The sequence below is a fragment of the Perna viridis genome, chromosome 15 (assembly GCF_037379345.1).
Source record: "Perna viridis isolate PV_CMFRI_1.1 ecotype Kerala chromosome 15, ASM3737934v1, whole genome shotgun sequence".
Lineage (NCBI taxonomy): Eukaryota > Metazoa > Mollusca > Bivalvia > Mytilida > Mytilidae > Perna > Perna viridis.
Window position 1 is genome coordinate 21,474,891 of NC_142459.1, and position 18,418 is coordinate 21,493,308.

The 18,418-nt window shown below is 32.2% G+C and overlaps 1 protein-coding gene, 1 long non-coding RNA gene and 1 pseudogene across 27 annotated transcripts in view; 1 reads left to right on the plus strand and 2 right to left on the minus strand.

Annotated features, from left to right (window-relative positions):
• LOC148597448 (uncharacterized) overlaps positions 1 to 10,674 on the minus strand; it is a 37,459-nt gene extending 26,785 nt beyond the window's left edge. For 7 of the 20 annotated variants that reach the window (XR_015918887.1, XR_015918882.1, XR_015918879.1 and 4 more), the window contains exons 1-6: positions 8,735 to 10,279; positions 7,923 to 8,013; positions 6,809 to 6,894; positions 2,341 to 3,337; positions 1,944 to 2,030; positions 456 to 542 (exon numbers count right to left, since the gene is read on the minus strand). This is a non-coding gene — a long non-coding RNA (uncharacterized LOC148597448). The other 13 variants (XR_015918875.1, XR_015918885.1, XR_015918877.1 and 10 more) reach the window with 12 other exon arrangements.
• The window catches only part of LOC148597446 (uncharacterized), a 127,248-nt gene that overhangs the window by 86,188 nt on the left and 22,642 nt on the right, over positions 1 to 18,418 (minus strand). The gene's annotated exons all lie outside the window — the stretch shown is intronic.
• LOC148597449 (uncharacterized) lies at positions 14,264 to 17,777 on the plus strand (annotated as a pseudogene). Its single transcript, XR_015918802.1, has 4 exons — positions 14,264 to 14,832; positions 15,289 to 15,546; positions 16,146 to 16,292; positions 16,865 to 17,777. The product of XR_015918802.1 is annotated as an uncharacterized LOC148597449 (transcript).

Consider the following 18,418-nt stretch of genomic DNA (forward strand, 5'->3'; position numbering starts at 1 on the left):
ATTTTATTTGAAAAACAAAAAAAAAACAAAAAACAAAAAACAAAAAACAAAAAAAAACAAAACAAAAAAACACTAAACAGTGATTTAGTTCCTACCCGTCATATGCTATCTTGAAGTACAAATTGAGAATGTCGGATATTTTTTATAAAAAAGTGTTTTCATTACGAATCCAAAGCTTTAATAAAAAACAAAAAGAAAATAAATAGTGGAAGAATTGTCCCTAACTCTTAGAAACTACTCTATCAAAGTAACTCATATTTGCCAATGTAAAAACAGTTTTTTCGTTCTCGTATAAATTTACCATTATATAATGATGTTATTACATACAGTGCAAAAATTTTTATGCATATATGTTGGCAATTCAGAACATCTCAAACTGTCATGAACACATAAGAATTCCTTAATAAAGTGCTTTGCAGTTAATTTCTGCTGTAGTGTAAAAGACGGATACTTACGTTTTAATACAAGGGTTGTTGAAGTTTTCATGCTAATCTTTGTTTCGCCCAAAAGAGTCTATTTTGAGGAACGATTTCGCCCAAGTCCTTAAAAAATGCTGGATATTCATATCATGCCTTGGCTTTGCCATACTTGTTTTGAGAGAAATTATCGTTTACAACGATAGAGCTGCCCGTTGTAAAATGATTTTGTTACCTTAATAATACGGTAACGAACGATGATAAGATTAAAATTCAAAGTAAATACATGTATGCAATTAACCTTCGAAACTATGTTTCGCCCAAAAGTGCACAGTTTGAGTATTTGTTTCGCCCAAGTCCGGAAAAATGCTGGATATTCATATCATGCCTTGGCTTTGCCATACTTGTTTTGAGAGAAATTATCGTTTACAACGATAGAGCTGCCCGTTGTAAAATGATTTTGTTACCTTAATAATACGGTAACGAAAGATGATATGATTAAAATTTAAAGTAAATACATGTATGCAATTAACCTTCGAAACTATGTTTCGCCCAAAAGTGCACAGTTTGAGTATTTGTTTCGCCCAAGTCCGGAGAAAAAATACAGGATATTCATATCATGCCTTCGCTATCCGATACCTGTTTTGAGAGAAATTTTGTATACACTGATAGAGCTGCCCGCTGTAAAATGATTTTTTTTACCTTAAAAATATGGTAACGAACGATGATTCTCCCTACGATATGATTAAAATTTAAAGTAAATACATGTATGCAATTAACCTTACGAAACTATGTTTCGCCCAAAAGAACACAGTTTGAGTATTTGTTTCGTCCAAGTCCTGAGAAAAAATACAGGATAATTTCATGATGCTATTGTATTGTAGAATTTTTTGAAATGAAAAATACACTAATTATGATATAAAACTGAGCATTGCATTAAAACATGAGTTTTTGTTTAATATCTAGCTAAGAATAACCTTTAGTAGAAAGAGACAATGATTAACCCTTCAATGGTTGAAAAGTAAGATAAATATGCATTGACAAAATACTTTTTGTGAACAAGAACATCGAGATTCTGCACATATAGAGTAAGTCCATGTTTTTTCTTTATATCAGTTTCTCTAAAGAAAAGGTATAGTGAGAATATAATATTCTATTTTCAAAAGCACTAAACAATGACTTATTTACTACCCGTCAGATGCTATCTTGAACTACAAATTAGGAATGTCGGATAACTTTCATTACGAATCCAGGGCTTTAATAAAAAGAAAATAAATAGTGCAAGAATTGTCCCTAACTCTTAGAAACTACTCTATCAAAGTAACTCATATTTGCCAATGTAAAAACAGTTTTTTCGTTTTCGTATAAACTTACCATTATATAATGATGTTATTACATACAGTGCAAAAATTTTATACATATATGTTGGCGATTCAGAACATCTCAAACTGTCATGAACACATAAGAATTCCTTAATTAAGTGTTTTGCAGTTAATTTCTGCTGTAGTGTAAAAGACGGATACTTACGTTTTAATACAAGGGTTGTTGAAAGTTTCATGCTCATCTTTGTTTCGCCCAAAAGTGTCTATTTTGAGGAAAGATTTCGCCCAAGTCCTTAATAAAATACAGGATATTTATATCATGCCTTCGATTTCCGATTCTTATTTTGACAAAAATTATTGTATTTACTGATAGAGCTTCCCGCTGTAAATTGATTTTTTTCTTTGATCTTAAACAAGTAGAAATTATCATATTGTAACGAACGATGATTCTCCCTAAGATATAATTAAAATTTAAAGTATGCAATCAATTTAAAATACTTTCATCGGCAATATTGAAATTCTATACATAGTGTATGCATTCTTGCTACTTTCATTTCAAAATTTACAAATTGTTTCGAAGCCAATAATCAATAATTACTTACTCATAACAGATGAAAGTTTGAATTCCTCATTACACACACATATCGGGATAATGTAAATAACAAGAAAATCTAATTATCTCTACGGCTAGTGATAATTCATTCCAACAAAGAAATTTAGAAATAGAATTTTCTTAAATTCTAACACATTCACCATTACATGCCCGGACAATTATTTATTCATCAACCTAATATCTTTCAGCATCCGTCAACAAATCAATTCATAACTTCTAGTACAAGATATACTTGAAAGTTAACGCCTATTGTTTTGTTATGAAACAACCTACAAAAACTAATGCACAGATATGGGATCTTCTAAGAGAAGTCACTCGGATCAAATAAATATATTTTTTTATCATTACATGTATGTCATCTCCAAGAATCATGAGCTCGAACGAATCGATACAAAACCAACATTTTATTGATCAAACATATTGTTGTTAGCGGGTTCGGCCATTCTAAACATCTCAAAATTTTATGAGAACGCAATGTTTTTGTGCATTAAAGCATTAGAAGTCATCTAAAATAATATATGCATTGCAGTTGATCTGTGCTGAATTGTGTATATGTATGATATTTATGCTTACAATTAAAAGCTGTTCAGATATATTGTAAAAATATGTTTCGCCCGAAAGAGCGTATTTTAAGGAGAGGATTCTCCTAACTCATGAAAATGATACAATATATTTTTTATAATTTCATGAAAACGCAATGTTTTTGTGCATTCAAGCATTAGATACCGTCTTTAAATTTATTGCAGTTGAGTTTGACGAATGTGTAATATTAGGATACTTATAGTTTAAAACTCACAGTTCACTGGGAAGATTAATCTATAAAGTAGCAGCTGCCTTGTCGAACCTACGATCACCGTGCGATTTCGTTTTCACTCTTGGCGTTTCAAGTGTCACAGATTTCTGGGAGCGTAGTGATCTTGATGGGCGGTATAGACTCAGAAGCTTTTGAAGATATGCTGGAGCTATACCATGCACATGATGCAGTGCTATAAAAAAGCATAAGATCAGTATGTATTGACATCGGAATTCAACAGGTAACCAGTGTAGGTCAATTAAACCAAGTGCTATTAGGTTATATTTTCTGCGCCGTAATATCAATTTGGCGGTAGCATTCTGAACTCTTTGAAGCTTGTTCAAGCTACTAGATTTCACGCCATATATAAGGGAGTTGCCGTATTCCAATCTCGATGTTAGAGTTTTGCAAGCACTGTCCGTAATGTAACAACGAATTCGGTCAATCTTTGCCCAAGTGTATCCGATAGGCTAAGAAAACATACAATGAACTCTGGACCCAAAAACAGGTCCCTGCTGAACGCCAAAGTTTAATTTGATCGAATTGGAGTGGATGGCTTCCTCGGATACTTGTTGAGTCCTTCTTTGTAAATACGAGAGAAACCATGAAAGAGCAGAATTTGCCGTAACGTCGTAATGTGCACGTAATAATCATGGGTTAATCATTGTTTCTTTTTTACTGTACGTCATCCTCAGCTAGATATTGAACATAAACTCATGTTGTTAATGCAATGCGAAACTTTATATCAGAATTAATATACTTTACATATCAGTAAATTCTGGAATACAACGGCATGATATAAACATCCTGCATTTATTTCTCAGGATAAGGGCGAAATAAATCCTCAAATTCTGCTATTTTAGTCGAAACATAGTTTCGCAGGGTTTTGTATCTGTTAGAATATGAGTTTATTGATCTATTCTATCACTGGCATTTTTAACACAGTAATGTTATTTTTTGAATTTTTATTTTTTAATGGAAACATTTTTTATTGTTTTTAATTCTTTTTATTTCATTCAAATGATAAATATATATATATTTTCTAGATATTTTTACTTTAGCTATAATTTTTAGATTCAGTAATTCATTCTTATCTTGGTTGAGCTTTAACAGCTTGCTCGTCATGCATGAGCTGATGTCCTCAACATAAGCTTCAATTCGTGTGGATATTTCGGACCAGTTGTCAATTGGTTCAATTACTAAATATATCTGCGAATCATTAGCGTAACAATGATAAAGCATGTCATGTTGTCTGAAAATTTCTATCTAATATTTTTATACTATTTAAATAATGTTTTAATAATTAATTATGCTTTAATTACATAATTTATAATTATGTTTTGTTTTTGTTCGTCTTTTTTTACTTTACAAATTTCTATATCTTAGATACATAATTACTGTTCTGAAAAATATTTCTCTTTTCACATTCTTTTGTATAATTGTAGGTGTTGATTACTACATACTTTGTATTGTATATCATTTGTATGCCGTAAAGCGCTTAGAGTAAATGCAGTTTAGATTGGCGCTATATAAATATTGTAAATAATAACTAAAAAAATGGTGTTGTCATCACCAAGCTAATAGCTTAGACGAATGATTTATTTAGTATGCCTTAGAAGAAAACCCGATAATAAACAAGAAAAGTCTGATACATTTGATTACAAAGAAATAATTATATCAGTACGAATTTGTGGATAATAATGCATTACAAAACATTATTTATCCTACTTATTTCTCCATTGCATACCTCATAATTCGTTGACTTGAATTTTATATTTTTTCTGGCACAAAAGGAAGTGTAATCAAGAGAATCAAGATTCTAGCAGAAAACAAAAGAATATATACCAGGGACAAAAGCAGACATCAGTTACTGACACACACAACGAAGGACATGCAATAACCAAAATAATACTTTACCCTTAATGAAATGTTTTATTACAAATACTGCAACGACTAATGCAAGTGTAGCCTTGGTTATAGAATTTAATCAATCATAAATCGAAAAAAATAAAAATATGATAAAATTGTGTTTGCCATTGTTCAAATTGATATTATACTTGATATATTTGTGGAAAACGAATGCTTTATTGATTATACCTATCTGATCAGTATTGCATTTTATTATTCATCAAATTAAAAAGAAATAATAAGTTTGGAATGCAATAACGCGACAGATTTTTATTCTAACAAAAAAACTTAATTAAACACAAATGCCCATTTACATGTGTATAGGGAGCAGCAGAAGATTTGACATTCTTTCAATCATCCTTGTGAAGGATCGTTGTCTGATACGTAGTTATCTAAAGAAGAAGCATATACATCCCCGGGTTGTATCAACCCTTGTATTATAAATCGTTTGTTGTATTTCTTATAAGTTACAAGTAATGATAATGCGACAGTAAACGACGCCTACATGATTCAGAAATGCCTCAGTAAATCTGCTTGTAACGACACCGAGTCACGATCTCAAGTTTTTTTTCTCCGTGGTTATTGAGTAACGTGAGAATTTTCCTACTAAACAACGGACTCCTACAAAGCCCACAATGTAGCAATTGGTTGAATATTGCAGTTTATTTATACACCTGTCATCTCCGGTAGCCTTGATAGAGAATAATATTAATTTTCTAAGATATCTTTATCTTATATGACCGTAGTTGTTAATATTTTGACAAACATTTCTCTTTAATTACTTCTTCACATATCGACTGTACACGCTATGCAGTTTGACGACTAAATTGCTTAATGACATTCCTTTCATTATTAATTATTTCAACATTTCTTTCTGTATCTATTTGAAAGTGTAACATATCTATGACATAACATCTTGTTGTCAGAAAACAAGGACAAAAAGCAAATTATGTGTAAACAAAACACGTCAATATTTTATAAATTTGGTTTAACTAGGTCAACATAGTACATTATTATAGAAAGTTTTGTTATTGATTTCTATTTCTCATTGTCCCTTACTCTCAGCAACTACTCTATCAAAGTAACTCATATTTGCCAATGTAAAAAACAGCTTTTTCGTTTTCCTATATACTTACCATTATATAATGATGTTATTTCATACAGTGCAAAAAAAATTATACATATATGTTGGCGATTCAAAACATCTCAAACTGTTATGAATACATAAGAATTCCTAAATAAAGGGCTTTGCAGTTGATTTCTGCTGTAGTGTAAAAGACGGATACTTATTATTATTATTTTTATTCTTTAATTCAGTTTCTCTAAGAAAAAGGTATAGTGTGACTACAAAATTTTATTTTCAAAAGCAATAAGCATTGATTTATTTACTACCCGTCAAATGCCATCTTCTACTAAAAAGTGGGAATGTCAGATAATTTTTATAAAGAAAGTGTTTTCATTAGGGCTTTAGTGGGGTAAAAAAGAGAATAAATAGTCGAAGAATTGTCCCTAACTCTTAGCAATTACTCTATCAAATAAACTCATATTTGCCAATGTAAAACAAACAAAAAAACAGCTTTTTCGTTATCTTATAAACTTACCATTACTTAATGATGTTATTTCATAACATCACAAAAATTTTTACACATATATGTTGGCGATTCAGAAGATCTCGAACTGTCATGAACACATAAAAATTCCTTAAGAAAGTGGTTTGCAGTTGTTTTCTGTTGTAATGTAAAAGACGGATACTTACGTTTTAATACAAGGGTTGTTGAAATTTCCATGCTTATCTTTGTTTCGCCTAAAGAGTCTACTTTGAGAAAAGATTTCGCCCAAGTCCTTAAAAAATAGAGGATATTCATATTATGCCTTCGCTTTCCGATACTTGTTTTGAGAGAAATTATTGTATACACTGATAGAGCAGCCCTCTGTAAAATGTTTTTTTTATGATTAAAATTTAAAGTAAATACATGTATGCAATTTAATAAAATTACTTCGTTCGGCAAAATTGATATTCTGTACATAGTGTATACATTCTTGCTACTTTCATCTCAAAATTTACAAAATGTTTTCGAAGCCAAAAAACAATAATTACTTATTCATAACAGATGAAAGTTTGAATTTCTCATTTAACACACATAACGGGATAATGTAAATAAATAGAAAGTCTAATTATCTCTACGGCTTGTGATAATTCATTCCTACAAAAAAAATTAGCAATAGAATTATCTTAAATTTTAACACATTCATCAACCTTATATCTGTCAACATCCGTCAACAAATCAATTCATAACTTCTAGTACAGGCTTAAAGGAAAGTTAGCGCCGATTGTTTTATTATGAAAACTACAAAAACTGATGCAAAGATATGGGATCATTTAAGAGCATCCATTCTGATCAAACAAAACATATTTTTATTAATGTCACCTCTGAGAATTATTAACTTGAACGTAACATTATTAAAATACAAAAAACAACAATTTAGTGATCATTTATTGATCAAACATATTGTCGCTAACGATATCGACTATACTAAAAATTACAATATTTCATGAGATCGCCATGTTTCTTTGCATTTAAGTATTAAAAGTCATTTAAAATAACAATTGCATTGCAGTTTATTTGTCCTGAATGTGTAAATGTATGAAACTTATGCTTACATTTAAAAGCTGTTCAGATATATTGTAAAAATATGTTTCACCCAAACGAGCGTTTTGTGAGGAAAGGATTCGCCTGAATCCTGAAAAAGATACAATATAATTTTAAAATTTCATTAATACGCAATGTGTTTGTGCAACTAAGCATTATATACCTTCTTAAAATTTATTGCTTTTGGGTTTAACGAATATATAATATTAGGATACTTACAGTTTCATATTCTAACAGATACGATACAATACATTGCGTAACTATGTTTCACCCAAAAGAGCATAGTTTGAGTATTTGTTTCGCCCAAGTCCTGAGAAAAAATAGAGGATATTTTCATAATGCCGTTGTATTCAAGAATTTACTGAAAAGAAAAATATACTAATTCTGATATAAAGTTTAGCATTGCATTAACAACATACGTTTATGTTTAATATCAAGCTAAGATTACATACATTAAAAAGAAACAATGATTAACCCTAAAATGATTGAAAGTTAAGATAAATATGCAGTGACAAAATAGGTTTCTTTTGAAAACGACATCTTAATTCTGCACATTTAGAGCAAGTACATGTTTTTATATCAGTTCGTCCCAAAAAGGAATAGTGCGAATGCAACATTTTCGTTTTCAAAAGCACTAAATAATAATTTATTTAATACCGGTCAGATGCTATCTTGAAATACAAATAGGGAATGTCGCATAACTTTTATGAAATAATGTATTCATTACGAATCCAGGGCTTTAGTAGAAAACAAAAAAAAATGAATAGTCAAAGATTGTCCCTAACTCTTAGCAATAACACTTTCAAATAAACTCATATTTGCCAATGTAAAAAACAGCTTTTTCGTTTTCGTATAAACTTACCATTATATAATGATGCTTTTACATACATTGCAAAGATTATTATATATATATTGGCGATTCAGAACATCTCAAACTTTCATGAAAACACCATGTTTCGGTTCAATAACGAATTCCTTAATAAAGTGCTTTGCAGTTGATTTCTGCTGTAGTGTAAAAGACGAATACTTACGCTTTAATACACGCGATTTTGAAATTTTCATCCTCAACTTTGTTTCGCCCAAAAGAGTCTATTTTGAGGACAGATTTCGCCTAAGTCCTAAAAAGTACAGTATATTCATATAATGCCTTCGCTTTCCGATACTTACTTCGAGAGAAATTATTGAATACACTGATAGAGCTGGTGTTAAATGAACTTTTTCTTCGATTTTATCATGTGGTTAAGAAAAATGATTCTCCCTAAGATATAAGTAAAATTTAAAGTAAATCAATAAAATTAAAATACTTTCTTCGCCAATATTGAACTTCTATACATAGTGTTTACGTTCTTGGTACTTTCATTTTAAAATGAAGCAAATAATCAATAATTACTTTATCATAACAGATGAAAGATTGACTTTCTCATTACACATTAATTTCGGATAATGTAAATAAAAGGAAATACTAAATATCTTTATTGCTCGTGATAATTCATTCCTACAAAGAAAGTTAGTAATAGAATGATCTTAATTTCTAACACATTCACCATTACATGTCCGGACAATTATGTATTCATTACCCTCATTTCTGTCAATTTTCGTCAACATATCAATTCATTACTTCTAGAGCAAGATATAAGTCAAAGTTAACGCCAATTGTTTTATGAAGAAAACCACAAAAAAACTAATGCACAGATATGAAATCTTTTCTCAGAATTCATTCAGATCAAACGTAGTATAGATTTTTTATAACTACAGTTGATTTCTGCTGAATTGTGTAAATGTAAGATAATTATGCTTACATTTAAAAGTTTGATTTTCTCATCACATAAAAATGTCGGATAATGTAAAGAAAAGGAAATACTAAATATAGCTGCGGCTCATGATAATTTATTCCTACATAGAAAATTAGTAATAGAATGATCTTAATTTCTTTCTCATTCACCATTACATGCCCGGGCAATCATGTATTCATCGACCTCATATCTCTCAACATCCGTCAACAAATCAATGCATAACTTCTAGTACAAGATATACTTTAAAGCTTACGCCTATTGATTTATTATGAAAATCACAACATCTAATGCACAGGTATGGGATCTTTTAAGAGAAGTCACTCGGATCAAACAAATATTTTTTTATCACTACATGTATGTCATCTCCAAGAATCATGACCTCGAACGCATCAATATTAAGATACAAACCCAACATTTTATTGATCAAAAACATATTGTCGTTAACGGTTTCAGCCATTCTAAACATCTGAAAATTTTATGAGAACGCAATGTTTCTGTGCATTAAAGCATTAAGTTATCTAAAATAATATGTGCATTGCAGTTAATCTGTGCTGAATTGTGTATATGTATGATACTTATGCTTACATTTAAAAGCTGTTCAGATATATTGTAAAAAAATATGTTTCACCCGAAAGAGCGTATTTTGAGGAGAGGATTCTCCTAACTCATGAAAATGATACAATATATTTTTTTTATAATTTCATGAAAACGCAATGTTTTTGTGCAATCAAGCATTAGATATCGTCTTTAAATTTATTGCAGTTGAGTTTAACGAATGTGTAATAATAGAATACTGACGGTTTTAAACTCGCAGTTTACTGGGAAGATTATTCCATAAAGTGGCAGCTGCCTTGTCGAACCTACGATCACCGTACGATTTCGTTTTCACTCTTGACGTTTCACGTGTCACAGAGTTCTGGGAGCGTAGTGATCTTGATGGGCAATATAGAGTCAGAAGCTTTTGGAGATATGCTGGAGCTATACCATGCAGTGCTATAAAGCATAAAAGCATAAGATAAGTTCGTATTTTCATTGGAATTCAACAGATAACCAGTGTAGGTCAGTTAAACCAAGTGCTATATGGTCATATTTCCTGCGCCGTGACATCAATCTGGTGGTAGCATTTTGAACTCTTTAAAGCTTGTCGTATTGTGCATGTAATAATTATGGGTTAATAATTGTTACCTTTTTACTGTATGCCATTCTTAGCTAGATATTAAACATAAACTCATGTTGCTAATGCAATGCTAAACCTTATATCAGAATTAATATACTTTACATATCAGTAAATTTTGGAACACAACGGCATGATATAAACATCCTGCATTTTTTTTTCAGGATTAGGGCGAAATAAATCTTCACATTGTGCTCTTTTAGTCAAAACATCTGTTTGTTTGTTGGGGTTTAACGTCCGAGCAGCAATATTTCAGCTATATTCAGACAATGAACATGAAATGGATGATAAAATGAAAATGAAATGAAAAAAAAAAGGATGGGTCACAAGGATAATAGGGTTGATTGCCACTGGAAAAAGAGGGGATGGGTAAGGTCGGGCAATTTAGTCTCCTGTGGCGGAGCGCAAAGGTTCCTACTCCTTTCGAATACCACAACAGGGTTCTTTAACGTGCGAGGAACGTGGCATCTTTCCCAACACGGTGCACCACTATGGTTTGCGGTCAGGTTTTCCGTATTATAGCCTGACAACCCCAGCATGTAACACGCCAGGGGTATCCCATTCCACCACCTGGGGCACACATCCCAGTCTGTGGGCAGAGCGCCTAGCCCCCGGCTAGGTTTCTGAGCACTATTTAGTCGCCTTATACGACAAGCTTAGCGCTGCTGCAGGCCTATGTTTTTAACACCCGGACCTGCACGGGGCTTTAGTCAAAACATAGTTTCGCAGGGGTTTGTATCTGTTACAATATGATTTTATTGATCTATTTTATCACTGGTATTTTTAACACAGTAATTTTATGTTTCGGAGTTTTATTTTATTTAAATGGAAATATTTGTTTTTATTGTTTTTAATTCTTCTTATTTCATTGAAATGATCAAAATATCTATTTTCTAGATATTTTTACTTTTGCTATAATTTTTAGATTCAGTAATACATTCTTATCTTGGTTGAGCTTTAACAGATTGCTAGTCATCCATGAGCTGATGTCCGCAACATAAGCTTCAAGTCGTGTAGATATTTCGAACCAGTTGTTAATTGGTTCAATTACTAAATATATCTGCGAATCATTAGCGTAACAATGATAAAGTATGTCATGTCGTCTGAAAATTTCTATTTTTATACTATTTAAATAATGTTTTAATACTTAATTATCCTTTAATTACATAGTTTGTAATTTTTTTTTTTTTTTTTTTTTTTTTTTTTTTTTTGTTCGTCTTTTCTTTTGTGGTTTTACACATTTCTATATCTAAGATACATAATTACTGTTCTGAAAAATATTTCTCCTTTCATTTTCTTTTGTATAATTTTAGGTGTTGATTACTACATACTTTGTATTGTGTATCATTTATATGCTGTAAAGCGCTTAGAATAAATGCAGTTTAGATTGGCGCTATACAAATATTGTAAATAATAATATTTTAAAAAATCAGAACAAACAAAAATGATTCTTTCATATTAATGTTGTCATCACTAAGCCAATAGCTTAGACGAATGATTTATTAAGTATGCCTTACAAGAAAACTCGAATAATAAACAAGAAAAGTCTGATACATTGATAATAATGCATTACAAAACATGATCAGGGAATTTATCCTACTTATTTCTCCATTACATTCCTAACGATTATCAATCAACATCATAATTCGTTGACTTGAATTTGATATTTTTTTCTGGTTCAAAAGGAAGTGTGATCAAGAGAACCAAGATTCCAGCAGAAAACAAAAGAATGTATACCAGGGACAAAAGCAGACATCAGTAACAGACACAAACAACGAAGGACATGCAATAACCAAAATAATACTTAACCCTTAACGAAATGTTTTATTACATATACTGCAACGACTAATGTATGTTTAGCCTTGGTTATAGAATTTTATCAGTCATAAATCGAAAAAAACGATCTTATAAAATTGTGTTTGCCATTGTTCAAATTGATATCATACCTGATATATTTGTGGAAAGCGAATGCTTTATTGATTATACCTATCTGATCAGTATCACATTTTTTTATTCATCAAATCAAAAAAAGAATTAAAGAAGTTTGGAATGCAATAAGTGCAAGATTTTTATTCCAACAAAAAAAACTTAATTAAATACAAATGCCCATTTACATTTATATTGGGAACGGCAGAAGATTTGAAATTCTTTCAATCAAACTTGTGAAGGATCGTTGTCTGATACGTAGTTATCTAAAGTAGAGGCATATACATCCCCGGGTTGTATCAACCCTAGTATTATGAATCGTTTGTTGTATCTCTTATACGTTACCAGTAATGGTAATGCGACAGTAAACGACGCCCCTGTGATTCATAAATACCTCAATAAATCTGCTTGTAACGACACCGAGTCATCGATCTCAAGTTTTTTTTTCTCCGTGGTTATTGAGTAAAGTGAGAATTTTCCTACTAAACAATGGACTCCTACAAAGCCCGCAATGTAGCAATTGGTTGAATATTTCAGTTTATTTATACACCTGTCATCTCCGGTAGCCTTGATAGAGAATAATATTAATTTTCTAAGATATCTTTATCTTATATGACAGAAGTAGCTAATATTTTGACAAACATTTCTCTTCAATTACTTCTTCACATATCAAAACGCTATGCAGTTTGATTATTAAACTGTTTAATGACATTCCTTTCGTTATTGATTATTTCAACATTTCTTTCTGTATCTATTAGAAGGTGTAACATATCTATGACATAACATCTTGTTGTCAGAAAACAAGGACAAAAAGCAAATTATGTGTAAACAAAACACGTCAATATTTTATAAATTTTGTTTAACTAGGTCAACATAGTACATTATAGTAAATTTTGTTATTAATTTCTATGTCCAAATAAGGACTAAACGTCATTTGTCTGTTAGATATTTCCAACCAATCAAATTGTGTTGTAATCCGATATACGCACCAAAAAGTATATGTTACATTTTGAAACTTTATGTGTTTAATAAAATGTTATTGTTTTTGTGTTTATTTGGAAAAAATCATTACCAAAATGTGATTCTGTATTTTACATCGGTTAACAACTGTCTCTACAATATATATATATAAAATAAGAAAGAAATTAATGAATTTGTAAAGTTCGCTCAACGACGATTATTCACGTATTGACGATATAGGCAGGTATGCAGATGAAAGGGCATTAAATCGAAACGCGTGACTAAATCAGTTTCAGGTTAAGATATGTTATAAATTGGCACACTGGGTACTCACATGCAAAAGGAAAAGGCATAAAAACATGTAAAAGAACTTAAATTACACACTTGAAAATAAGGGCGACACCACTTTTTTCGCCTAAATCAAAGTTTCGCCTAAAGTCATATATTTTGAGTAAAATTTTTCTCCCAAAACGGCAAAGGCGCAAATATATATAAATATATATATATATATATATATATATATATATTAACTGATTACTTAAAATACAGTGCATTAAATATAACAGGAAGTTGCATGGATTTATTACACCCGAATTTATACAGGGCAATGCCCTGTATTAAAAATTTAAATACAGGGCAATGTCCTGTACTAAAGTCGGGTAAATTCGGCTATTTCCGGAAACGTACAAATAAGAAATGAACTATAGTCAAGTGTAATTCTCTGTAACAGACTATAGTTTTGCAGACGATAAACAAACAATGAACATGGCCGCACCAGGAAGAATGTCAGATCGAAAAGCAAAGAGCGGCGAGGATATGCTGGAGGTATTAGCACATGATATCATGAGATATGAAACATTGGCAGAAAATAATGAAATGTTAGCACTGGCATCGGCTCTCGCCGGGGAATCTGAAGAAGGGTGTACGATTTACGAGATTGATGTCCCACTGCCACAGCCACAGGCACAGGCACAGTTCGAGGCTGTTGACATTACTAATCCTGTCAATAATGTTAGTGATTCCGGAGCTGAAAAGGATGACATAAATGACAAAGAGAATGATGTACCAACTGGACAACAACGGGAACGCTTCATGCCTGTCACAGATGTCGATACTGACCAGTTCTTGAGGGATAACATGAACAAGAATTCAAACTATAAAACAAAATCTGACTTGAGGATATTTACTGATTGGTGTTTTAGTAATGATGAGCTGCGGGACCTGACAGACATACCAGCTATCGAACTGGACTCCCTCCTGTCTAGATTTTACCTAGGTATGCATGTACAGTATGCATTTGAGTCCTTCGTATGAGACGTTAAATCGAGTTTCCATGTACAGGGAATGGTCATGCCATGTGCATGTAAAAGAACCCTCATATAAGCCGTAGGTGCTTCTTGTCGAGGCCAAATTTTTCAAAACCGGTTCGATTCTAACGCTATAAATGTTACGTGCATCCATTAGTAATACAGTCTGCAGTATGACATCTTTGTGACAGGCTCATAGAGAAATGTGTTTTTTTTTATGTCCTATGTTCATTAGTACCGAAAACATTTATCAGGTCTGGTGATTTGACACAATCCCTTGAATGGAATCCCAGGATTGTATGTTGTTTTGCAAGTGCTTTTTGGAATAATCTACGTCTACGTCCTCTTACTGATTGTCGCTGGAACATTCTGTCAATCTTTTAAATTATATCATATTTATTTAATTTGTAAATTTATAATTACAGGTGTACGAAAGAAGGATGGTTCTGAATATGAGCCAGATAGCATCACTAGCATTAAAGACAGCTTAGACCGTCATCTAAGAAACTGTAAAGTCGATATTGATATAAAGACAGACAAGATTTTCAGTCATTCGAGAGCTGTTCTTGAGTCTAAAAGAAAGCAACTCAAAGGAGCAGGGAAAGGCAGTAAAAGAAATAAAGCAGATCCCATCGATGAAGCTGAAGTCTTGATGTTATATGAAAAACAGATACTTGGTGGAAGTAAGTCTTTTATTTTATATGTTCCGTCACGATTCTTCACTGTTGCTGAATGAAAAAAGAATATAATCTTGCATGTGACATCTAAAAAGATTACAGTGATTCCGAAGGTATATTCACTTTTACCGGACATAGGGCAGGTAATCCTGTATATTTCATTGAAAAAAATTGAGATTTTTTTACCGGACCGAGCTAATTTTTACCAGATTTGTCTTTCCGATGACCTTCAGAATCGCTGAGATTAGCTACGATGTATGTATATTTTGCCGAGGTACATGTAAAACCAACAAGCTGGAACTGTTTCTTTATACTAAAAAAACTTTTTAACTTTGTTGGGGTATATATAGTTTTTTGGTCTGTTCGTTCATCCATTCGTCCGTCTGTTGCTTCGTCCGTCGCATTTTCACCTGTTTCGAACCAAGCTGCGAGCAGGGTTTCACTGTCGTGACACATTTCCTTGTTTAATCATATTGTTGGTCAGGAGTATAGGTACGAGGCAATGCCGAGGGCCTATGCGTGTACAACTGACCAAGGCCCAATATGACTAGATAAGGATTTTTTTAGATAAACAAATTCAAGTTATATGTATAATCTTTTTTCAGGTAATCCACAGTCCTTGCTTAACACTGTATGGATGAACAATGGTATTTTCTTTAACTTCCGTGGTCGCCAGGATCATGTTAATCTGCTCAATGGGGATTTAGAACTAAAGAAGGACTCCAAAGGAACTGAATATGTTGAATTCACTGGTAATAATTATAGTAGAAATAATTGCTTAGAGAGAAAAAAAAACAGTTTCATTGGATCAAGGTAGGTTGTATAGGCCTGAGGGAACGCCGAGGGCCTATACAAGTTAACGAGATCCAATATAGCTGTATCATGGCCTTATGCATTTTTATGTAATTATGTCAAATATGAACTTGAGGGTATACACATGTAATGCAAGTCATCAAAGATCGAGCGAGGTGAATTAATTAAGTCACACATGACACATGTTTCGACTCATAGTCTCCTCAATTACGTTCACGAAAGATAATGAAGGGCCAAAATATACAAATAGAACTGTATAAACCAAAGTTTCCGAAAAGCACACCAAAATAGGGTAAGGATTAACTACACTTAATAGAAAAACACCTTTTTAAAAAAATAAAAATAAATAACAGTTTCATTTGATCGAGGTAAGTTTTATAGGCCCGAGACAATGCCGAGGGCCTATACAACTTATCGAGATCCAATACAGCTGTACCATGGCCATATATGAATTGTGTCAAATATGAAGGCAATTTACCGAAATTTATTTTTCATACATTATATTTTCTAGAGCGCAGTACCAAAACAAGAAGTGGTGCAAAAAGTGGTGACTACAGAAGAGTGACACCAAAGATGTTTTCACAGCCCGACAATGGGAATTGTCCAGTAGAAATGTACAAGACCTATGTTAATCACATGCCTGATGACGTTAAGACTAACCCAAATGCAAGATTTTATTTGCGCCCATTACAAAACCCAAAATCGTCAGTTTGGTACTCACACTTACCACTAGGAAAGAACACCATCGGTAAAATGATGAGAGCTATGGCTAATCTAGGAGAACTAGAAGGCAGAAAAACTAACCATTCAACACGTAAAACCTTCGCAACCACCCTTTTAGATGCTGACATTCCAAATACTGAAGTCGCCCAGCTCGGGGGCTGGAAGAGTATTCAAACATTAACAGACTATTCTGCCCCAAATATAAAAAAAACAGAAAAATGTTTCTAACATCTTGTCAAGCACTTTTCTTCCGAACATACCGAAGCCAAAGGTAAATGATAATATTCAGGATGCAAAGGAAAATGAGAACACTTGCGAATCTGAAACCGTCTCTGATGAGTCAATAATTGTTATGAGGGAAAATGATGAAAACCCATCTAGATCGTCAAGTAAACTTTTGCCAATATCAACATGTCCAAGGGAACTCTCATCAAATGACATTTCATATTGTAGGAAACCTGAAATACCAATATCTTCCTCCCAGTCAAATACAATGCAGCTTGCTCAAAGGAAGGAATCTAATCCATTCTCCTTATTTTGTGGGCAACAATCAGTGGTGGAATTATAAACTTTAACATTTATAGTGGTAAAAGGAGACATGCTTATGATGATAATAGCAGCCAGGAATTTTGAAATTATATTTGACCAACAATGTTATTGATATTTTTCATGTTATTTGCCAAAAGTAAAACTTCACTGTACAATTGTTTTCATTTAGATAGTATAACTGTAAGACAAAGGTAACGGAAGCTGTATCCGTCATTCGTAACTCAAAATCTAAGGACACATACGACATCAGGAAAACAGACAAACAACAAACATCAAACACGAAGAACTGAAACCAAAAATACACAAGAAACTAAAAAAATAAATGAACGAATCGGACACCACTAAAAACTGGGAGTATGGAGCAGGTGCACCGGTAGGGTTTGCCATACAAATAAAAAGACGGGATATGGAATAAGTGCTATACGAATCAAAACCTGTACGAATGAATAAGAACTAATGGCAGTCATTTTAAGTTATCAGTTAATATAGGTGTCATGAAATGGGTATTTTCATACAAAGCCTGTATTATGTCCTCTGTACGAATAAATACGAACTAATGGCAGTCATTTTAAGTAATCAGTTAATAAAGGTGTCATGAAATGGGTATTTTCATACGAAGCCTGTATTATGTCCTCGTACAGTCGGCGTTGCCTCGGGCCTATACAGCTGACCTCGACCCAATACAACTGCCTCGGACATAATACAGGCTTCGTATGAAAATACCCATTTAATAACACTATAATATATATATATATATATATATAATCAATGAAACAATAAAGGCTAGATATTT